A 26,223-nucleotide genomic window follows, 5' to 3' on the forward strand; every position below is an offset into this window, starting at 1 on the left:
TTATCCAAATTGCACTGGTTGAGTGTAGCTAATCAGCTTTCTGACCATAGGAAGCAAGCTAATCAAAGCAATCTGAAGTTGTTCTGAGCTGTTCATGCGAATACTACTGACTTGCCCAGACCCTTTATTGTCACGTCCAATCAAGTTTGTGTATGTATCGTCCAACAGTTATTTGGGTTTGTGAATTGCATCCAATAGCAAGATCTCCATGCCAGTCCATGACCGAGAGCCCCAACGTTGATAGTAAACGACCAAGAGGATGGTCTTTGTCTTTAAATGTTGCTACCCCCATAAGCAACATCCCAACTACCAAACATAGCACCCCCAGATATGACCAGCAATACTCGTTTGTTAACGATCAATTTGTCCTCAACTTTCACCCCACTTGTCATAACATCACCTAAGAGAGTTACTGAGAGACCAGCTGTTGCCTTATTTTTCCTGTAATTGCTAAATCTAGTCTCACTGCGTATAGTGTAAGCAAGGTCTTTACCAACCGACTGCATATCAAAACCTAAAGAAGATGCTTTCCCATCCCATGCTTCACCGAACTTGCTATTTCCATTTGAAGATTGCCGTCCTTTTTGTCCTTAGAAAGCTGACTGGAGAAAGACAAAGGTATCTTGTCTTTGATAACAAACAACCTTTCTACATTAATGCCCTCATAACCAACATTATGGTCCCAACCATTAGGCTCTAGAACAGGCCTCACAAGACACTGATTTGAAGAATCAAGATAACAGTATCTATGAGTTGGGTTATCAGAATCAAAAGAAGCAGGTAAGGTAAAATTGGGCATTGGTACTCGAACAGACGCTGCACTGCCAGTCTCCTCTTCTACTGTTTCGTTGGTATCCATAGGCAAATCCTTAGTTGCAACATGCATTTTCTTCATCATTCTCCGTCTCTCTCTCCTCCTTCAATTACTTTTTCATAAAAAGCTTTTCCCTGTATTCTAATTCATCATTGTATGCCTTCTTTTGCTCTTGGCTCAACTTTGCTTGCTGGACTTTGGTCAAAGGTTTGAAAGCTGGCAGTTGATCATATTCCGATTCATCTTCAGAATCTCAAGACTCATCCAGATCATCATCTAAAGTCTCATTGTCATCACGAAATTGGTCTGCTGATAGCTTAACCTGTGGTCTTGACTAAAGAAGGGATGAAAGCAGGAAAGGTAAAGGAGGTGATCTTGATCGAGTGGCATAAGTCTGACCTGGTGGACTGTCTCGTAACTCCAGCAATGTGCTTGTCTCAGCCAAAATTTTGGATGCAAATGACAGAAGCAACAAGTGAGGCTTCCAAACTTGACCATTAGGTAAAACTCTCTGCTCAACCCTGTTTGTTCTGCATGTTGAGTAATTCTCGACCAGACAAACAGGATTTATAAGGCACACATCTCCTGCTGCCTGCCATATTGCTTACTGAACAACATGAGACCGCTGAGTTACAAACATGTCATAACTTGTTGTAGTACCATTGGGGACTTCAGGAGGAGCAGATGCAGCTTGTGTAAGAACAACTATTGTATTGAACCATATTGATGGGCCAAGAACTTCAGTAATTGTCCGCAACAATGGCAAGTCACCATAATCTCTACTTTGCATATCCAACCTGTCGAGATACAGTACAATATCTGATGATGTTTCCTTAATAAATCTTTTAACAGAATGAAGGACTTTCTCATTCCGTAGCTGGTCTGCCTAGGAAGGCAGAAGCCCAGGAGTGTCAATTACCCGAACCTTAATTCCCTGCACAGTCCCAACAACATCTTGAACCTTCTTTTTCTCTATCTGAAATGCATCAGTACCAAACTTAGCTTCACCAAATATAGAATTTATGGTCGCACTTTTACCAACACCTGTTTTTCCAAGAACCATAATTGTGCAGGAGAAGTCCAAGGCTTCTTGTCCAGCTGCCTCAAGTTGCTCGGCCATGGCACTTGGACGATCAAAGCTAAAAGCAGCAACACTACTTCCATTTCTCCCCCTCATCTGTTCATCCAATCCTACTCTATAAATGACCTGGGCAACAAGTACATTATGTGGATTCTGCCCAAGCCTATGAGCAAGACGCAAAAACTTAACTCTTATTATTTGGAGTTTCTCGCGTATCTCATCATATTCCTCAGATTCTCCATTTGTGGGTTCTTCAACAAGTTGGTTTTGTACTGAAGACGCGGCTCCATGCACCCAAGCCTGCTGAACCACTTGGGGAGAAGGTTCCAATAGTGGGGCAACACGACCAAGGCCAGCCGGTCGAGCAGGTGGTGGTATACGAGTCACGGATGAACCAGAGGATGATACGAGATTTCTTGCAGATACAGCTTCTGGTTCTCTCACCCCAGTAAACATTTTGCTTTGGTTATTTTATAGAAGGCTTTTCTGACTCATGGGCTACAACATTTTTGACTCCAATAATTGCATCAACTAGTGGAGGTTGAGAAACCTTGGAACTTACTGAAACAAACTCAGCTGTGTTTACACCAACCTTTCCATTGTTCTTGGATACTGAACCTTCCGATGATTTCCAATTCTCATCCTCTGCAGTCACAGTCTCTCCTGATGAATTTACAGTGCGGTTTTCAGAAGGTGAAGTGCAAAATACTGAAGCATCTTTCTGATCATCAACCTTGTCATTTGAAATCGCTAACCCCACAGCAGGTGACTCTTTATCATTGAGGATTTGATCATCAGTAGCATCACAAGTCAGATCATCCTTTTGCTGCTCCATGAATAGCTGAACCTCATCATTCAAATTCCCTAGTCCCACAGCAGGTGAGTCTTTTCTTGTTAATACTTGATGATCAATAGTATCCTTCTGCTCCTCTGCATAGTCCCAAACCTTGTCATTTGACTTCACTAAAGCCACATCAGGTGACTCTTCTTTCAGATGTTGAAGATCAGTAGCATCACAGTTCAGAACATCCTTCCGCTCCTCAGTGTACTCCTGAACCTTGTCCTTCAAATTTACAAGCTCCATAGCAGGTGACTCTGTTTCAATTTAGTCCTTGATGGGTCGTAACTGTTAGATATTTATTTTGCAGTATTTGTTTGATTTAGTCAAATAAAAGTAGTTACACAGAGTCAATATGTATCCTGGTCTATAGCTAGAAGTTGCAGCTTTTAGTGGTCTGTTAACATGATATTTGTTAGCCTATTTTTAGCTATTTCAGTTTGTGTACAGCTCTATAAGAGCTCCATTATGTTGATCAATAAACAGAGAAAAAATTTAGTTCCCTTTCTTGCTTTCTTTGATATACACAATTACTTTCATCAGTGGTATCAGAGCTTGAATTACATACAATAGCAGCAACTAACATTCAATTACTTCCTCAGACAACTTCGTACAACCAGCTATTCCGCGCTTCGATGGTCACTATGATCATTGGAGCATGCTCATGGAGAAATTCTTGAGGTCCAAGGAGTATTGGAATGTTGTTGAATCTGGAGTAGCAGAACCAGCAACAGGAGCTATGGAAGCTCAGAAAACAGAATTTGAAGTCTTAAAATTGAAAGATCTTAAGGCTAAAAATTATCTGTTTCAAGCTATCGATCGTTCCATTTTGGAAACTATTCTTTGCAAGAAACCTCCAAGAAAATTTGGACTCTATGAAGAAGAAGTATCAAGGCAATGTGAAGGCAAAAAGGGTACAACTCCAAGGACTCCGAACTGAATTTGAGACTTTGCGTATGAAGTCAGGAGAGTCAGTTGCAGATTTCTTTCAAGAACTATGGCAATTGCAAGCAAGATGAGAATCCATGGAGAGCAAATGCAGGATGTCACCATTGTTGAGAAAATTCTTCGATCAATGACACCGAAATTTAATTTTGTTGTCTGCTATATCGAAGAATCGAAGGGTTTTGATGAACTCTCCATTGATGAATTGCAAAGTTCTTTGTTAGTTCATGAGCAAAAAATCATCCAGCAGGACAAAGAAGAGCACGCGTTGAAAGCAACCACAGATAATCCTTCTAAAACAAGTGGAGGTCGAGGCAGAGGCCGAGGCTGGAGTAGGGGGAGAGGAAGCTATAGTCGAGGTAATCAACAGTACCATCAGCAGAATGTTAATCAGTTTCAAGGCAGAGGAAGGGGAAGTGGAGGACATGACTCAACAACTCAGAAACCAAAGTCAGTAGACAAAACAAATGTTGAGTGCTATCGCTGCCATAGGTATGGTCATTACCAATCAGAATGTCGAACAAATTTAAATAGACAAAGTGCAGAAGTATCTAACTTTGCAGAAAAGGAAGAAGAAGTTTCTCTCTTGATGGTGTGTTATGCAAGTGAAGAAATTCGACAAAATCTGTGGTATTTGGACATCGGGTGCAGCAACCACATGTGCGGAGACAAGAAGGCATTTTTTTGAATTGGATGAAAGATTCCGCAATACCGTCAAGTTCGGTGATAACTTTGTTGTACCTATCATGGGAAAAGGCAATGTCACTTTACATGACTAATACAACTCTTTTCACACAATTTCTAATGCGTTTTATGTTCCAGATTTAAAGACCAATTTACTCAGTATTGGTCAACTACAAGAAAAAAAGGTTATGAGATATCCATTAAAAATGGATTATGTCGAATTGAAGATTCAAGGCTAGGTTTGATTGCTCAAGTTAGCATGACATCTAATCGTATGTTTCCACTTTCGTTACAGAGTTTGAGATCTTCCTGCTTCTCGGCCAACATAATAGATACATCGTGGTTATGGCATTTTCGTTATGGCCACTTGAGCTTTGGTGGCTTGAGCACTTTGCAACGGAAGAATATGGTCAGTGTCCTCCCTCAAATTGCAACTCCTTCTCATGTATGTGAGTAATGTGCAGTTGGCAAGCAGCAACGTAATCAATTTCCTAAGGGAAAATCATGGAGAGCCAAAAATGTGTTGGAGCTGGTGCATTCTGATCTTTGCAGCCCAATTAATCCATCTTCAAATGGAGGTAAAAGATACATAATTACCTTCATTGGTGATTTTAGTCGGAAGACATGGGTCTATTTTTTGCAGGCCAAATCTTATGCTTTTGAAGCTTTCAAAAGCTTTAAAATTATGGTGGAGAAAGAAGAAGGAAGCCAAATCAAAGTACTTTGCACAGATCGAGGCGGGGAATACAATTCAAAAGAATTTGCAATTTTTTTGTGAAAGCAATGGCATTAAAAGGCAACTAACAGTAGCATATACGCCCAACAAAACGGTGTCTGTGAGCGCATAAATCGTACTAAAATGAATATGGTGCGCAGTCTCTTGACAAGAAGTAGTGTTCCAAAAGCTTTCTGGCCTAAAGCTGCTAACTGGAGCATTCACATTTTGAATCGAAGTCCTACATTATCTGTTCAAAATATGACACCGGAGGAAGCTTGGAACGGTCAAAAGCCTAATGTTGATTATTTCAGAATTTTCGGGTGTATTTGTTATGCCCGTATTCCAGATCAAACAAGAACGAAGCTTGATGACAAAGGTGAGAAATGCATTTTCCTTGGTGTTAGTGATTGTTCCAAAGCTTACAAACTATATAATCCTATCACCAAGAAAATTATCATTAATCGAGACGTAATATTCGACGAAGAAAATTTCTGGACATGGAGTGAATCTGGTTCTCAACGACAAATTCCAGTAGACTTTGATGGGCAAGATGAAGCTGAAAATCAACATAATACTGTGGTAGTGCAGCAACCAATCACTGCTTAAGATGAACAAGTAGCGACTCAAGTCTCACCGGCACTTGTAAGAGAACCAAGAAGCAGAAAGAGACCAATATGGATGGATGATTGTGAAGTAACAAGAATTGGTCAATCTGAGGATCCAGTTGTTCATTTTGCTCTTTTTGCAGATTGTGATCCTGTAACCTTTGAACAAGCAGTAAAGCAATCAAAATGGAGAAAATCTATGGATGAAGATCTTGCAGATAATGAAAGAAATAACACATGGAAGCTGACTGAGCTTCCGTAAGGTCAGAAAATAATCGATCTGAAGTGGATTTTTAAGACCAAGTTGAAAGAAAATGGTGAGGTGGACAAGTATAAAGCTCGCTTGGTGGCAAAAGGTTACGAGCAAAAATTCGGTGTAGATTATGAAGAAGTGTTCGCTCCAGTAGCAAGACATTATACAATCAGATTATTGATTGCATTGGCAGCACAAAATTCGTGGCCCATTTTCCAGTTGGATGTCAAGTCGGCTTTCTTGCACGGAGACTTGAAAGAACAGGTATTTTTGAACAACCTCCTGGTTATGTTAAAGTTGGAGATGAATTCAAAGTGTATCATCTAAGAAAGGCTTTATATGGACTTAAACAAGCCCCACGAGCTTGGTATAGTCGCATTGAAGTCTATTTTTTGAAGGAAGGTTTTTCTAAATGTCCATATGAGTATACTCTGTTTGTTAAAGGTGAAGGAGGAAAGATGCTTGTTGTGTCCTTATATGTAGACGACTTGATTTATACTGGAAATGATGCTGCTATGTTTGAAAAATTGAAGCAATCCATGATGCTTGAATTTGATATGTCTGATCTTGGAATGATGCACTATTTTCTTGGCATTGAAGTGGTGCAATCTGCTGCTGGTATTTTTATTACTCAAAGAAGGTATGCTCGAGAAATCCTTGACAGGTTTGGAATGAAGAACTGTAATCTTGCCGAAACTCCAACTGAAGTTGTTCTTCAACTTGTGAAATATCCAGAAGAAGGGAGGAAAGTGGACAGCAGAGTGTTCAAACAAATCGTGGAAAGTTTGACGTATTTGACTACTACTAGACCTGACATAATGTATTCTGTCAGCCTTGTTAGTAGGTATATGAAATGCTCTCAGGAGATTCATCTTGCAGTTGCCAAACGAATTCTCCGTTACGTGCAGGGAACAATTGATTGCAGAGTGTTTTACAAGAGAGGAAACAAATCAGATTTTTTGGGTTTTACTGATAGTGATTATGCCCGAGACAAAGATGACAGAAAAAGTACTTCGGGATATGTGTTCATGTTTGGGTTTTGGAGCTGTTGCTTGATCTTCTAAAAAGTAATCTATTGTCACTTTATCAACCACTAAGGCAGAATTTGTAGCTGCTACAGCTTGTGCCTGTCAAGCTATATGGTTCAGAAGAATACTTGAGGAGTTGCAGTTCAAGCAAAGAGGACCAACTGCAATTTATTGTGACCACACATCAACGATCAAACTCTCCAAAAATCCCGTGTTTCATGCCAGGAGCAAACACATAGATGTTAGGTTTCATTTCTAAGGGATCTCACAAAAGATGAAGTCATTGAAGTTCTCTACTGTAACAGTGAGAATCAAATTGCTGATACAATGACCAAGCCTTTGAAATTATGCACATTCCAGAAACTCAGGAAGTTGCTTGGTGTTTGTAACCATTTTAATTAAACTGAAAGCATTCAGTTTAAGGGAGTGATTGAGAGATATATACTTTACAGTATTTGTTTGATTTAGTCAAATAAAAGTAGTTACACAGAGTCAATATGTATCCTGGTCTTTAGCTAGAAGTTGCAGCTTTTAGTGGTATGTTAACATGATATTTGTTAGCCTATTTTTAGCTATTTCAGTTTGTGTACAGCTCTATAAGAGCTCCTTCATGTTGATCAATAAACAGAGAAAAATTTCAATTCCATTTCTTTCTTTCTTTTACTGATATACACAATTACTTTCATCAGTAACATCATCGCTCTCAATGTCCTGCTCGTCCAGGTACTCCTGACTTATCAGTACTGAACTAGTCCATTCTTCTCCTTTCAGTTCAACATTTGTGCAAGGCCTTCCTGTTTGGGCAATAGGAACAACAGTATCAATTCGATAATCCATCTGCTCTTCATTATTATTACTACCATTAAAGGGTTCTGTTTTAATTACTGATTTTTCTTTCTCATCACTGTAGTTCAAGCTTTCTCCGAGGGGACCCTTTGTTGAATTATAATTAAGGGCAATATCTTTCTGTTCTTTATCCTTAACATTAGATTTTAGAAGTTCGAAATGATATGACTGCACTTCCTCCAGTTGAATATCTCTTTCATCTTTCAGTATCGAACCAGAACTAACTGAAACATCCTTGTGAACATTAACAAAGTATTGATGCCCAGTGGGCTGAATATTAGATGTTCCAATCACTTCAGCATTCACTTCATCCACGAGTAAAGCATCTCTGTATGACTGAACCTGCTTCTGAGCATAATCACTACCTCCTTTTGCGTCATTAGCATCCTTAGTACCCAAATGCACCTCTCCATGCCGCCGATCCTTAATTGTTTCCTGTGCCTCATCGTGACTTTGAGCATCACCCAAATTCAAATTATCTAAACTTCCATTCTCATACTTTGCAACTAAAGGCTCTTCATCTCCCTTAGCTTCACGAAACCCATCATCAGTTTGTTGTATCTCGTGGGACGCTTCAATCGCTTTCTCAAAGTTATGAACTTCACCCCTCTAATCTGAGTTAACATTCCCAAAAAATCCAACATTTCCACTCTCACTTACAAGAGAAAATTAAATGAAAGGTGTCTTTGTTTGAATTTTGGTGACAGATTGACTAAAAGCTGATCAAATATCTTTAAAATGTAATTATGTAAATTTGGGATCAAATTAACATTTTTTAAATTTCCCAATCTTTTATAAAATATAAAAAAGTACTTCATTTTTTCAACTTTTATAATTCTATCCAAACCATTCTTTTTTTAAAAAAAGTAAATTAAATTAGGATTTTCTTTTCTTCTTCTTTTAATGTTCTCTCTTCTCTTCTTCTTCCTCTTTAAAAAATTTGAAAATACGACTATCAAAATAAATATTCTGGAACATAGGTCTTAGGCCTAACTCAACACCCCAAAAGCTAGTTCAAAAGGAGGAGGATAGCCCAATCCTTATAAGGATTCAAACCATCTCATTAACCACTGATGTGGGACTTTTGTCATTCTTTAATACCCCACCTCACGCCTTGTGCTTAGCATCTGGTGCGTGGACAATTTTAATTTTGGAAGCCCCAACATCAGGTGAGATGGACCCTGCTCTGATACCATTTGAAATTAGGACTTAGGCCTAACTCAACACCCCAAAAGCTATCTCAAAGAGAGGAGGATAGCACAAGACTTATAAGGAGTCCACCCATCTCATTAATCACCGATGTGGAACTTTTTTCATTCTTTAACATATTCTCCCCTATTATCTTATCTTCCTTCTCATCTCCAGTCGTGATTCTCTCCTCTTTCTAAACTGAAGATTGTGTTTGAGAGATTTTACAATTTTGGAACAATACTAAGCTTTTTTCTTGGGTTAATGAAGAATAAATCATTTTATTGATGTGAAAAATGAATAATAGTGTAATGGTATCTATTATTTATTGTTTTAGAAAGAAAATTAACAAACCCAAAAAGCCACAATTCGAGAAAATGTATATGTAATGTTAACATTCAATGAAAATTCATTTTTTGTTGTTCTTTTTATGACCATTTTGTTCATATGATTTAAGAAATATAGTTTTGTTCAGTTGTCCATAAATATTTGAAGTGTAGGAGATTGAAAAAATCTATTTCTTAATCACTATCTATAATTAGTGAAAGAAAAAATAATGAATATTGCTCTGTATCACATTCAAACCCAAAAGGCAAGGAGAACAAGAAGGAGAAGGAGAAGGACCTAGAGATGGGGAAGGAGAAATTGAAAAAGAAAGCGAAAGAGAAAGAGAAAAAAGTTGAAGTCGTCAATTGTGATGTGAGGCAACAATATCCACCATTGATTAGATTGATGGTTATGTATACCATTGTGAATCACTTTTTTTTGTTGATAAGTTGTATAAAACAAGTGGAGAATTGTTTATTTTTGCTGATAATATTAATGATTTTTTTGTTGAAACAAATGTCAATTATGATGGGAAAGAAGAAATGTGGTGTATTTGACAACATATATAACCTATGTTGTAATTAACACCACATAATTATTTACATGTGCCCCAATAGAAAAAGGATATATGTGGCAACATATGTCACAGAAAGAAGATGTGTGGTAACATATGTCACAGAAAGAAGATATGTGACAACATATGTCACAGAAAGAAGATATGTGGCAACATATGTCACAGAAAGAAGATATGTGACAACGTATGTCACAGAAAGGATATATGTGGCATATGTCACAGAAAGGAGATAGGCGTCAACATTTCATTGTTATCAATGTGGTGTCTGTGATAACATATATAAACTTTGTTGTAAAAAAAACTATAAAATTATTTGCATGTACCTCAACCGAAAGGATATATGTGGCAACAGATGTCACACTATGAATTATCAAAAAAAATTAAAAAATTAAAATAAAAATGTCTAAAACAATCGTCCCTTCATTTTCACTCTCTGCTCTCCTCTATAAAAGATCGTTTTGTTTCATATTTCAAATTTAATTTATTTTTACTAATTTTTATTTTCTTTTCTCTCTTTCCTTACTCTCGTTTCATTATTTATTTTGCAGTTCAAATTGTTGCTATGTTTTCTACAAAATCAGTGGTAATATGTTGCAATTTTCTGCTACAACAAAGCATTCTTGCCCTCATCATTTCTAGTTTATTATTGATATCTTCTAAGATAATATATAATAGTTATTTGTATTAAATCAACTTATTTAGTGGTTTTTATCACTTATTTGTTTGTAGGATGGTTGGGTCGTTATGTCTTTTGAAATATTATTTGGAAAAAAATATTTTAAGATGTACATGTTGCCACATATGACATGTCTGTTGCAATTTTTCCAACAAAACGTGCATATGTTGTCACATATGTCACTTTAAGATTAACTTAATCTATAATTGAGCAATTTAGGAATGGAAAAATGTCAAATTGAATCAAATTTTAGTACTTTGGACAATAATTAAACGATATAAATATGTTATAACACTTGAAACAACAATTAACATGGGTGTTATAATAACCATCATATGAAGTTACTTGGTTATTGTATGATGAACTAGTGATATGATAGTCTTTGTAAAAATAATTGATAAAATTGATGAAAGTTATTGTATTAGACCACATTTTTATGCTTAGACATGTTGTATGACTATATATTAATGTTACATGTTGAATTAGGTGACAACTTAATTGAATTAACCCCAAAAAGACCATTCTATGATATACATATATTACCACATATGACATGTCTGTTGCAATTTTTTCAATAGGACGTGCATATGTTGCCACATATGTCACTTCAAGAATGAGTTAATCGATAAATTGAATGATTTAAGAATGGAAAAATGTCAGATTGGATCAAACTTACTTTGGACCATAGTTAAGCAATAAAAATATGCTATAACACTTGGAACAACGATTTACAAGGGTGTTATATAACTATCATATGAAGTTACTTGCTCATTGTATGATGAACTAGTGATATGATAATCTTTGTAAAAATAATTGATAGAATAAAGGAAGGTTGTTATATTATACTATAATTTTGTACTTAGACATATTGTAGGTGTCATGACCCGAAAGTACCCCCTAGAATTTAGGGAAAACCCTCGGTTCGTGGCAAGGCGTACTTGACCCCTTTGGGGTCTTGTACAAGCCCTTTAACTATCGTTCATTTCATAAGATATGAAGAGTAGTGCGGAATTAAAACTTTTCAAGACATTTAATAAAAACTAGTCTTTCATAAATATTTAGAGAATCTTATCATCACAAGCCAACTTAAAGACATGACATAAAATCTTAGAGACACAACCCTTTACATTAAAAGGAAGTACATAATAAGTCTTAATAATAAAACTAGAAAAAATAGACCATGTCCTCAATAATATGAGGACATAACCAATCTTGACAGAGTATATTTCCCAAGATTCACCTTCAGATCTTCCAAAAGCCTTCAACCTATACTTATAGAGTATGGAAAGGTATAGGGTTAGTACAAAACAATGTACTAAGTATGGCATATGCAAAAATATGCAAAAAGGGATATTTTAGTAAAAGAACATTTCATGCCACTTAAGTAAAATATTTATGATTTAAGAAGTAAAACAACATAAGAAACATCATTTAACACTGAATAGAAGAATCTCATAATTTTAGAATTTATAGAACACATTACAGTAACATTAAGGACTTTTTAGTGAACACATTACCGTGAAAGGCATACTGCAAGTCATGTGAACCCTTTTTCCCTTAATGTTTCCCTAACCTAAGTTATCCTAAGATTCCCTAAGGTAAGTTAAGAAGAGACCACCCATACACCCCCTTCAAGTCATACCAAAAGGATCCTTAAGACCACCAACCATATGCTTACCTTGTATAGGAATCAAATCTACACTCCTAGCTAAACAAGTGCCGGACATACATCCATACGAACTTCATGTAAGTGACCTTATACAATAGTACTTATAGGTCACACTAAGTGCCATGTAAGAGTGAATCCCATAATACTACTCCCACTTAGTGCTCCTAATGGCTTCCCTTGAATTTGAGCACTTTACAATGACTTCACCAAACTTACAGTAAAGTATACCAAACATTACAGTGAACTAAAGAGACTCCAAAGATAGTGAACTTCCAAGGTATTTCCAATGAGGAAGTGAGTTCATTTCCGTAGAAGTTTCCCCAGCGAGGTTATCCTAATACTTTCCAAGATAAGACATGAAGGAAATGTCTAACCACCTCCCTAAATGCACACTAAGGAGATCTTTAAGACTACCCACCAAAAGCTTACTCCACTCGGGAGAACAAATCACCACTCAAACAGAATACATTAGAAGAACACTCAACGAACCACCAAAGACTTTCCTTTCGGAATGCCTACTTAGTGCAATGAATAGATAGCATCCCATACCACCACCTACCCTAAGAAGTATACTATTTTAGAAGGTTTGGCACCAAGTCTTCCCTTTCGGAGGGTCCTACTTAGTGCAATGGATAGATAACGTCCCTGTCACGACGCGGATCTGGAATCCAGATCACACCCAACGTCGTTGCCCTCTTAGAGGTCGCAGACAAGCCTCATCTTGCATTCATCACATTCATCTAGTTAAATTTGCGGAAAATTTAAAACTTTTTATATGTATGAAGTATACATAGACTTCATATAATTATTAACTAGATACATCATATACTAAGCTCAACATAAGAGAACAACCATCTAACATAAAGAATCAATTCGAAACTGGAGATGAATATATTGTAAATAGTTTACAAAACATGGCCTTATTACAAAGCTTCGAAATGAAGGTGCGAAAGAAACGCTAGGGACAACATCCAATAGATATGTCTTAAACTAAGGCTAGACTAAATCTGTAGCATCCTCGAAATCATGAGGACCTACCAAATGGTTTTGAGAAACGCTGAAGTCCAAACCACTGCAAGTGTCGTAAACCTGTCCTATAACCTGCACCTATAAAAATAGTAAATAGTAGGGGGTAAATACACCACATGTACTAAGTATTGGTGTATGTACACATACACAAAAAGCTATGCATGATCAGTGAAAGCTCTTCCTAAACGACAAGCTATTTAGTCACTAGACTTTCTTGATTCATTGGTTATGAATTGTGGTATGAATATGATGTATTTTAATGCATTCAAAGAACACAACTCATTTTATATATGATTACAATATATTAGTATCATCATTATAATTTTGGAACAACTCGGGCGAATATTTGAGATTTTGATCCTCTTAGGTCTAGAGCTCCTCTTTGGACACTTAGATTATTTTTCAGTCTTTTTCTTCTTGTTGTTGTGTAGTTCAATAATTCTTTTGGTCCTATATTTAACTTACAAGTGAAATGATTCATTGTAGTCCATACCCACAATGAATCTATGTAAGTAATCCAAGGACTAAGGAATGATTTCCCTACCTTATAGTGAGTCATTCTTTACACTATATATTCATTACCTTTCATAAGCAATTCTCTATTGATCATGCCATTGATTTCACTGCTTTCATTTTTTATATATGATACATTTCATATACATGAGACTTTGGAATTGTTGATCTAGCATAAGACATCTCAAGTGAGGGCCCAACATATGGGACCTCAACCCGAGGGCCTTCTTTAGCAAATATAGAGTCTGCTTCATTCGTTCATTCGTACTTCACATTATTCATTTCATTCATTCTTAGGCTGATGTAAACACCAGCTATACCTAGGATGAAGTTTAAGACTCTCATCGGGATCATGAAGTGCAATGACCAAGAATGACCGAATGTCATTACTTGAATCTGATTTTTCCTCCTGATTGTCTTTCACAAACACCTTCGGTATCGTTAATTTCATTATCTTTCATACTTTGAGGATGACTTCATTCTTTCTTTTGGAACTTTAACCTTAACCGACATAGATGATGTGAGCATTATGAAATCCAATGTCTGTCCCACACCGAAAAGAAGTGGAATCACCGGCCAAAGTGACCCAAACATGCTAGCGTATATAGGGAGTCGAATCCTGCTAGATCCCCATATTGGCAGTATAGGTTCAAAGACTAGGAGATATAAGGAGACCCATACCCGGCATGCCGGACAGTCTCATCTCATAAGAGTTACGTGAACCTCTGCCCTTCCCGAAAGAAGGCATCACCGCTCGTAGCTAGTCTATCGGTGCTCAATATAAAGTTCCATTTCATTTAACTCATACGCCATGGAATCTGACTTCTATTATGAGGACATCATAAATCAATAGATGATTTCTCATCTCATCATTAGTATTAAGTATACATCAGTCTCAATACTTTCATTAAAGTGTACATAGAGGCTGGTATCTTCATTAGCTTTATACTCTCATAAGTGAGTACATTTTGGTAACATTTACTTACACTATTGATGACTTGTCATACTTTTCTTTACATTGATGAAATGTGAATTGTCCTTAGATAACATCTTTGGTATTAATGAGACTCGTCTCACACATTCTAACACCTCCATTCGTGAGTATTTTTAACATAGTAGCTTAGGTGTAAGTGAGGCTTGTCTCACTTCTTTTAACACCTCATTCTGGTCACTTTCTTAACATGGACATCTTTAGTTATGTTATTAGTCACGTTACTTGCTTACTTTTATTTGATAGCTTCATATCATCGTTTATGGACAATGAGAACTTCAATCAATGAATTACATATGTTCATAGTTCATTTGGTTAGGGCATGTTGGGACTTGTCCCAATGATTGTCATGCCTTTGTATATGAATTCATTGAATTACCTTAGATTTTATAGTATTTTCATTTCAATACTTTGACTATATATGATTCGCACAAAATTAGCATTGGCCTAGAAAATTTGAAAATGACTTCATGGCCAATTTATTGGCACAAGCCAAAGTTACACTCATTTATGTTTACTTTGGTATACCTTATCCATTAGATAATCTTTTAATTATTTAAAGATAACATTATAGCAAATTTCATTCATCACTCTTAGACGATGTATCATTAGCCATTTTAATGGTATAAGGCAGGCAATTCATTCAAGTATAATTTCATGGAATCATTAGCCAATTCTATTACATATTTTCAAAATAATGTTGTAGACAAATTTATTGGCATAAGCCAAACTTTCACTACACTTGAACTTTTAATCTTTGATTAACTTACAATAACAATTCAATGCTTGGTTAGGCCAAGCTATGAAGTTATTTTGGCATTATAGATTCATGAACTAGATTTGATTCTTTATGAAAGTTATAACTACTTATTCAATGCTATTACGTTCACAAGTTCGTGTGGATAGGGTATGTTGGGACTTGTACCATTGATTGGCATACCCTATGTTATGAGTTCATTGATGTAGAGATTGGTATCACTTTGTTAGTATAACTTCACACATTTTGGGAGATAATATTTTGGACATAGTTTTGCTAGCCAATTTGTTGGCATAAACCAAACTTTCACTTATGATGGTCATTTAAACTTCATTTGTTGTAAGCCAACCTTTATACATTCAATTAACTTATGATTATCATTAAATGAACAGCCTATAACAGTAGACTCAACTTCATAAACAACTCATAAAAACTTCATCTTTCTCGAACACAAAACTAAGCATTATGTCATTCCTTGATCTGTGTAACTAATCACTCAATCATCTGAATCCAATCTATAGACCTCATTAATTATTAATAAATCAAGAACTTATAAAATCAGTTAGAACCACATACCAACAACATGTTCAAGATTACATATATATACTTAGAGAATCGAAAACAAGGATAACTAGGGAGATGGACGTTCAACAATATCATTGGGAAATAACCCTAGTTTCAAAATTCATGAGTTTGAAACGTTTGAAAAGTCTCTTGGAGAAATAATTCCATGAGAGAAACCCATACCTTAAGTATAACTTAATATAAGAATACCACCTTGGAAAAACCTTGAAGAAACCTTGAAAATCATCTATGAAATTTTCTGTTTTTTTTTTGCGTTTTATTCACTGTTTTTCTCACGCTTGTTTTCTTGTTTTAGTCGTGTATTTGTTTCAATTTGAACGTGGTTTTTAGGTTTAGGAACTGACCTTGACTTATTAAACTTAGGGTTTAATAAGTTAATTAAATAAATTAATTAACTAATCACTTAAAACCTCCTCCTAAGTTGACTAGCATAACACTTAGTCAAATCTGGAAATTGGTGTTGACTATGGTTTTGGTCAACATTTTGACTTTATATTAATCAATTAAATCCTTAATATAATTAATTTAGGTACCTAGGGTAAGTACTAAAGTACTAGGATGTTTCTTCAGTTGTACTTGGTTAGTGTAAGAATTTCGGTTTGACCCCTTTAATTTAATTGATTAAATGGCTAATTTAATTAATTAAGTGACCTAGGATAATTATTAAAGTACCCTTAATTCGTTATAACCATAACTAATCCTTTGAACCATCCTAGGTTAGGTACTAGGTTGTCTTTTTCTTATTTTAACCGAAATCTGGAAATTGTTTTGTGATTTTGATTGTGCCCCTTTAAATTAATTAATTAAGTTGCTAAATTAATTAATTAAGTAGCCTAGGGTAATTACTAAAGTACCCTTAAGTCGTTAGGATCTTAACTAACTCTTTGGACCATTCTAGGTTAGGTACTAGGTTGTCTCTTTAACTAGTACTAGGTTAGTGTCAACCCGATTTTTGTCCTAGGTTGTCGGGTGCACTAATGCGTCCAATTCGGTTAGTCCTAGGTTAGTTAGCTATTTTGGAGCAGTAGGTTAGAGTCTAAAATTTGTTAGGAATTTAGGCCCCACATGGAGTGGTCCCTTATGCACGTTATTGTCCCCTTAACTACCCTGACCAAATTCGGTTAGGTTGGTCCCCTCCTTTGGTGCTTCTTCACATGTCTCGCACATGTGCTTGCACATGGGTTGTTTGCACTTTCATAACTAACTATTAATTTATGATTCCTTTGGGAATGTTTACTTATTGTCCCAAATACCCTCACTATGTCCTTGGGCACTGCTTAATTTACATTTTCATTTTAAATGTTCATGTGGAATGGTACTAGGCTTGACACTTGGATGCCTAGTACTTTGTGTGAAACTTTTCATAACGGATTTTCTTTTAGATAAGTGTCTTCATTGCAGGTACATTTATTTATCATCAATCTTGGATTGGGGTATGACAACCCAAAAAGTATATTTCTTATTCGTATATAGAAAATTGGCTGATAGCTTTTAGCCAATTTTTCTATACTATGCCCAATATTTCTCAATATTGAGCATTGGGGTGCCTATGTACCCCTAATAGGCTATCTTAAGGGCATACTGGCTTTTCATTAGACATATAATTTTCTAGAATGTTATAGTCCCATACCACCACATACCCTAAGTAGCTCGTTGTTTTAGAAGACTTAGTTCATTCAATTCTTTTGTGGGGGATAGCTTAACCGACATAGACCATGAGATCTAGACATGGAATCGCGATATTAACCCCTATTGGATGAGGGATCCTCACTTGCCTAGAGTAAGGACGTTCTTTTAGCTTTTACATGACTTTCCCAATAGCTACACCTATGAGGGCGCATAGCTAAGGGATAATGATATTGCTACTAAGTTACTCATTCTCTACTAACGAGGAGTACTCATCTCAAGAGGTACATTGGAATTCAACAACTCAACTCACGAAGTGTAACCACCTCTTCTCTATATCCTGTCGGTGCTAGACATAACCCCCACAAATTCTAAACATTATATACCATAGGTTAAGGATAACTAGTTAACACTACATATCAACTCACGAAGGGCATTCATTCTCCGACCTATCTTAGAAAGCTCTTAGGATGTAGTGAGGTTGCTACTAAACACTTCATCTCAACTCACAAAGAGTGTCCACCTTAAGACTCCTCTATTTGCTCAACATAGCTTCATACATTCATTTAAGTGTGTGTGTGTACTAGTGAGCACATCTTGTATATAAGAATCATTTCATTTAAATTAACTTCTATGCATTCTTTAGACCTACATTCATCAATTCACACACTTTACATGCTTCACATAATCATATCCTTCATTTAGGCACAATCTAACACAAACATGTAATTCAAGCTTCACAAAATACAATACAAGACCCATCTTCAATATCACTTCATTTCACAAATTAGGCCTTCAAAGCCACACTCATAATGCATACTAAATAATATCAAGTTCATAAGGTGGACCATACCACCCAATAACAATTTATAATAAGAATCATAGAATATAAGCAACTCATCATATAACCAAGACATCACCAAATATAACCAATTTCTCAATATTTCATCATAATAAGGCCCTTAGGGAAGTTTATAAATCCTAATAACAACACAAGAAAATCAAAGTGCATACCTTACACAAACATGCTCATTTTAACCCCTTTCTTAAGCTAAAAGTTTGAAATATGCATAAACATGAGTTCATTAGGGTTTGGACATTAAAATAATCGGTTCATACTAGAAGAAACACATTTGAATCATCAAAAAACTTTTACAAGAAGACCCATACTTAAAATCAAAGATAGAAGAAAATAGAGTTCGAAAATCCTTTTTGAAATCTTTTGGAAATGAATCCTTGAATGGAAGAGGGTTCAAGGATGGATACCATAACTTAGATAAGATAAATCCCAAAGCTTTTGATGAAGAACTTATCCACCAACAACCCTCCTAGCTCTTCTTGACTTCTAACTTCCAAAGAGACTTGAGAGAGAGTTCTAAGGGAGAGGGGTTTTGGGTTTTAGGAAATGGAGTCTAAAATTAAGTCTCGGGGTTTGAAAAACTTTAATATACTTAAATAAGCCTAAAACCAACGTCCTAGGGTCATAAAATCCAAACACCCCAATCCAAAGCTGGAAATTACAGCTTTTACAGGCCCATCGACGACCTACCAACGACGAACCGTTGGTCAACCAACGCCCCATTATTGAGGGTCCGTTGGTGGAGGATGCAACCTTAGAACCTTGCAGACCTGAAGGTCCAATCTATGGGCTATCGATTGGTCAACTGGCCGTCGACTGGTCCCGTTGGTGGACGCTGCCAGGAAGCTTTGGACTCAAGCATTGGGCCCTTTTCTAGGGCCCCTTGTGGGTCCTAGATGGGGTCATACCTAGACGTTAAACCTATAAACATAGTATTTAGGTCTTAGGAACACCCCACATCAATTTCGATTAAAACAAACACATAAAACTCACTCAAACACCTAAAGACACAAAAACACTATCTAAGGCACACCTTCCGAACGTCATGGATGTTCTTGGTAGTTTGACCTCCAAACCTAACCAAACTTCACACACTGACTAAAAACACTAATATAACTCATTTTATAACAAAATTAACTCAATAAACACTCATGAGGCTCGAGTTCACCTTTGTTTGTTTTGGGGCGTTACAGTAGGACTATATATTAGTGTTACATGTTGAATTAGGTGATAATTTAATTGAATTAACACCTCAAAGAACATATTATGATATGCATATGTTGCCTCATATGACATTTCTATTGTAATTTTTCCAATAGAATGTGCATATCTTGTTACATATGTCATTTCGAGATGGATTATTCAATAAATTGAGCAACTTAGAATGGGAAAATGTCGAATTGGACCAAATTTTTGTACTTCAAAGCATAATTATGCAATAAAAATATGTTATAACACTTGAAACAACGATTTATAAGGGTGTTATACAACTACCATATGTAGTTGCTTGGTCATTGTATGATGAACTAGTGGTATTATAATTGATAGAATTGATGAAGATTGTTGTATTAGACCATAATATTGTACTTACACATGTTATAGGACTATATGTTAGTGTTACATGTTGAATTAGATGACAATTAAATTGAATTAACCCCCAAAAGATCATTTAATGATATGCATATGTTGCCACATATGACATTTCTATTGTCATTTTCCAACAGAACGTGCATATGTTGCCACATATGACATTTCTGTTGCAATTTTCCCAACAGAACGTGCATATGTTGCCACATATGACATTTCTGTTGCAATTTTCCCAACAGAACGTGCATGTGTTGCCACATATCACTTTAAGGACGACTTAATCGATAAATTGAGCGATTTATGAATGAAAAAAAATGTCAAATTAGACAAAATTTTAGTACTTTGAACCATAATTAAGCAATAAAAAAATGATATAACACTTGAAACAATGATTTATAAGGGTATTATATAACTATCATGTCAGTTGCGACATGTAAGTCATATGTTGACACATGTCTAACTTATATGTTGCAGCTTGTGTAAGTTATATGTTGCAACATATGTCTATTATGCTGCTATTGAAATAACCTTTCTGTTGCTACATATGACTATAATTTGTTCCAATAGTCAATTGTTGCAACATATAACAATCTGTTGGAAACACGAATGTAAATTATTGAAAAAATTGCAGGTGCCCAAATGATGATGAATGATTTCAAAGAACTACTAATTTTACATATCAATGGTGTGTGACCTAATCATTTAAGAAGTAATTTCAATTCATAGCAAACGAAATCTAGTCCACTGATTAAATTAGTTAAATCTAATTCAAGAAGAAGAATAGAAGAAAGCTCAAAGGCTAGTAGCCAACCAATAATGTACGAAAAGAAGAAGAAAAAGATAAAGAGAACGGGAAGAAAGACAAGCAAGCAACCAAGAACGAAGAAGAAAAAGAAGAGGAAGAAGAAGAATACGATGAGAGGTGGGGGAAAAAAGTATTTTTGTAATTTTATCTTTATGTCTTTATTAAAGTAGTTTGCCGTGAAGTGTCGGCCAGAAGATAAGATGGCCATATGTAAAATTATGTCGGCCAGTAATAAAGTAAAGGGGCACTAGTAGTTTGTCGTTTTGTGTCAGCCGAATTAATATAGGCCAAGTGTAAAGTTATTGTCGGCCATTTCTATTGGCCTAATGTGTAAAAATGTTGTATAAATAGAGCGCTTCTCCCTCAGTAATAAACAGTCTGAAAAAGCTACTTACTCTCCACTCTCTCTTATTCTCTCTTCTCTTAAAAAAATCGCTTCCACCCATAATTGGCTGGTGGCTTCCCCGAATTTTAATTCCCACCAAAATTGGTTAAATTAGATTTTCGTCAATTGACCCTTTTACCCTTCATTTAATTCAATGGATCAAACTGTCAACTTATAAACTTGAGGGAAACTTCACAATCCTTAATGATTAATCACATAATTGTCACCTACACCCAATATTTAAGACTTTTGTCACCACCCATTTATTTTAAAACCTTGCTATCACTTTCTTCTAAAGTCTCCACTTACAACTCCAATCCATATAGACTCAGGCTTTATTGCCTCCTCAAACACTTGAACCCCTTGTGATTCTATCACTTTAACTAACCCCACTGCTTCCTTCTCTTTAACAATTCCATTTTGTGCACCCTTTTCTTCCCACACAATATTTTCCATGAGTAATCAATCTTGAGAAACCTAGATTGACATAAACATCCAAAAACAAAATCAACAGTACATGTTGGAGATAAAAATAAATAACATCACAATCCTCTAAATCAAATCTTGATCAAACAAACAATGAATTACACGTTTTTGTCTAATTAGAAAAATAGAACAAGACTTACCCCACCCACCCTATGTATGTGAAAAAACAAGGATAAGGGTTTACGGATTCAACGGTGAGTTGAGGGTTTACTCACCAAAATCCATTTGTTGAAGGTTTGGAGCTGATGTATTCTGTACTTCATCTCTGACCTTCTCATCTTCTTTAACAACTATATGGTTGCCTAAAATGGATAGAATATTTGTTCATTCCTATAAATATTGATATGTTATAAAACAATACAATATGGAAGTTACTACATAACCGTCTCTCAATAACCTCCAACTTTTTAACCATTACTCTTGTAACTAGAGCTGTTCATGGTTATGGTTAACAACTAAACCAAATTGCAATATGAAGCAAACCGATTTAAAAAAAAGATATTGGTTTAGTTTGGTTAGGTTTGAGTTTTAATTTTGAAAAAAGATACTATTTGATTTTGTTTTACTAAAAAACAAGCGTAAAAATAACTAAACTGAACCGATAAATAGATATATAAATTTTATAATTATTTATCTATTATTCATAAATAATTTTAAAATATTTTGTTAAATTTTATTTAATTTACTCAAGCCCAACACTTTAGCCTAAGTATAACAATCTCAAATCCAAGTCCATCAAAATCCATTTTAGTTTTTACGTAATCTACTTCACATAAAATAGTCACATACTCTAATATTGCTTAATTGCTTGACTGAAACGACATTAGTTTTTCTGTAGATTGTTCTTGTAATATGTGCTTGTGTCTATCGAGATATGTACGTACTTAAAAAAAATTATTACTTTCAAACCGAATAACCAGAAAAACTGAACCAAACCTAACCAAATCAACAATAACCAAACCGTTGGTTATTTTTATTGGTTTGTTTTTTTTGGTTTTAGAAATTTACAGACTAGATTGGTTTGGTTTTGGTTTTTAATAAATAACCTCCCCATTATATTCATGTAAATGTCATGTTTATGACTAGTCTTTTGTATGCCTGTATGATAAACTATAAATAGAGGCATATGCTTCATACTGTATACACATGAAGATTTGATGTTGAAGAATAAGAAATGCTCTCATATTTTGTCTTCTCTTTATTGCTTTATATTGCTTATCTTATTTTTCTTTAGTTTTACAACACGTTATTAGCACGATTGTTCTACATTTGAAAGATTGAAGTAAAATAAATAAAATAAGGTAAAAACATTTTTGTTTATTTTTCTCTCGAAAACAAGGTAAATTATTGTGAAATCTATGTTATATTTTACGTGTGAACAAGGTGAATGATTACTATATTATCACTGTACAATTTTTTTTACCTATGATTATATGTATTTTCTTTTGTATGTGAAACTTATTTTATAATTTATTTATGATTATGCTCATTGTTTTGGTTTTATTTTGTTTTATGTGAAATATTTTGGGTTCACATGGTAATTGAAAAGGGGATGGTGGTAGTGAGCAGTTTTATTTTAGTGTAATTGAAATTATTATTTTCTTAGTGTGCATAAGACTAGGGAACGGACCGCAAAGGGACCACCGGACCGGAATGGGACGAGTTGACCTGTTCGTTGACCGATACTCGGATGAATCGGATGAGAATTACCGGGACGGGTACTCGGTTTGGTTCCGTCGCGTCCCATCCCACTGTATACCGGGATGGGACCGAAACGGACCGGAGTGGAACGGGATGGGATAAACGAGATGAAACATCTAGTTTTTTCAAAAAATGATTTTTTTGAATTACGAAAATAGTGAATATTTTTTTTTCTAAGTTCAAATTAATAGTTTTTAAATATATAATGTAATTTTTTACTTAAGTTTATTTGAAAGATATTTTTTAAAAAAATTTACTTATTAAGTTTGCAAGTTAAGTCTTATTAAGTTTTCAAGATTTAAATCTTTTGAAGTTTGTCATAATTTATAAGTTATACTTATAACTTGTAATTTAAATAAAATCTAAATTTGTAATTTTAAAAAATTAAATAAAAATAAGGATAAAACAATTACACAAAATAGAAAATATCAACTTAATTTATTTAAATTTGTATTACAAATTACAATTTCAATTTACAACTATTGATAGAGTGCATAGTTTACACAGCCACATTCTAGGAAGGGTTCTGTTTCAACTAAGTCTCGAATGTAATACTAATCGGGGTTAGTTGGGTAACTTGGTAGTATTTATTATTTAATATAAAATATAAAATAAATTTATAAATATATTATATAAATAAATAAATAAAAATAAGTTAATCAAAACCAGACCAGATTGGATCAGAACCGAATAAACCTGTACCGGTACACCCGTACCAAACCTCGGTTTTGTTTCGTTTTGTGTCGCAGTTAAAGATGTTCTGCTTCATCCCATAGGCAATCGGACAGAGACGAACCGGAACGGTACCGAACCCAGACGAACCGGAACGGTATCGGGCCGATACCGATACATCCCGTTCCGTTGCCCAGCCTTATGTGTGCAATTGATTATTTGTTTTATAATGATAATTCACTAACTTAATCATTATGCACGAAACATAATATAATGCTATATGTAACTCTTTGCTTTGACAAGTTTAAGATATTAGTACATACTTTGTTGAGAATCTTTTTATTGTTTTCTTTTGTTCTATATTTTATTGTGCATGCTAATCACAAATTGACAATATTTTTCAAGGCTCAATGGTGAGTCCTATTATATTTGGCTTATTATGTCATTGATTAAAGTTAAGACGAAAGATTCAAGTCCTATCGCACCAAAATGGTAATACATCAGGTGAAACACCTGATGCATCATGATAATAAAATGTTAGGTTGGGTCCCAAAAAATAATGACTCAAAATGTCTTCTTATGGGTAAGACGTTGGGTTATAGGCCCACCGTAATAATGAAGATGACTGAGCAAATTGATATGCTCTTAAAAGTCTTGAAATTTGTCCAATTGTTTTGCTCCATTCTCTTATGTGAATGTGGTAGCAGGACATAATGTGTCTGAAAATAACAAGTGGTTGAATGTATAAATGTGAGTATGGTAAAATGTTAATGATCATCATTGTGGTAATTAAAAGGAAGAACAATATGAGTTCTTAAGATGGTCCTTCAAATGTGAAGGTAATTTTAATCCATCAAAGTGGTATAAGAAGTTATTAGGCACATTGTTGTTGGTGCAATTCAAATTTGAGAAGTTTTGTAAATCCTCCATCAAATAAAAGAATACATAGTGATAGTACATTTGGTACATTTGATATCTTAAAGTGATGTTGAGGTGAGTCACATAATGTTAAAACATGACAGTGAGTTTTTAATTAAAACTTATGGAACATGTACAAATGGTTATGGTCCATTTCTTGAAGAAAATGTGACTTGTGTTCGTATGGATAAGAACATGTTCATGTATTGTTGGAAGAATGTCACATCTCACCTCTACGAGAGGTTTGAGATATTGAAAGAATTTTTTTTTTTGACAAAAATGGTCATTTTGGTCATATATTTATACTTTGAGTACTAAACAAATATTGTGGTATATATTATAATGGATTATTGAAGGACAAAAGAAAGAAATAAATCTTTTATGTAAAGGTTGTGGCCATAACCAAAATAAATTTTGTTGTGTGGTAACACAAATTCGTCATTGGTTGTCAAGAAATAAGTCTTGCATGAGTTATACTTTAAGGAGATGGTCACTATAAGAATGGTGTTGTGAAATTTGTGGCAGTACACAAACTTAATTGATAGTTTCTAAAGGGCTAATTTGTTAGACATGATTAGTGATTTTGCAGGTTACTAAGGAAAATGATCAAGTGCCGGAAGAAAAAGGAGTTCAAGGCTACAAGATACAGCCAGATGATATACTGGCGCGACACACCAGCCACGTTGGCGCATCAAAGGCGCAATGCGCTAGGCCCATTTAACTACAACCTCTTTCAGGTGCACTAGCAGCGCGGCACACGACTTTGGCGTGTCACCCCTACCCTTGCGTGGAGATTTTGAAGAAAGTTGAAATTAAAAGGACTACTAATTGAAGTTGAATTCGACTTTATTTTCCTGTTTACTATAAATAGACCCTTACGGCCTCATTGTGAAGGTTCGACTTTTTGATTGGTGTGCAAGAGAAAGAATCCAAGATTATAATAGGTTTTGATCTTCTAACTCTTTTATTTTTGGAAATCAAATGAACAATCGTACTTTGTGTTTTTTGAATAGTATGAGTAGCTAAAAAGCCCTAGTTCTGGTGCTGTAACGATGAATCGAAT

The 26,223-nt window shown here is 35.1% G+C and overlaps 1 pseudogene; it reads right to left on the reverse strand.

The window, feature by feature from the left end:
• On the reverse strand, nt 1-21,839 carry LOC107003854 (annotated as a pseudogene).
• Between the last annotated feature and the right edge of the window lie 4,384 nt (nt 21,840-26,223).

The sequence above is a fragment of the Solanum pennellii genome, chromosome 11, assembly GCF_001406875.1.
Source record: "Solanum pennellii chromosome 11, SPENNV200".
NCBI classification, from domain to species: Eukaryota; Viridiplantae; Streptophyta; class Magnoliopsida; order Solanales; family Solanaceae; genus Solanum; species Solanum pennellii.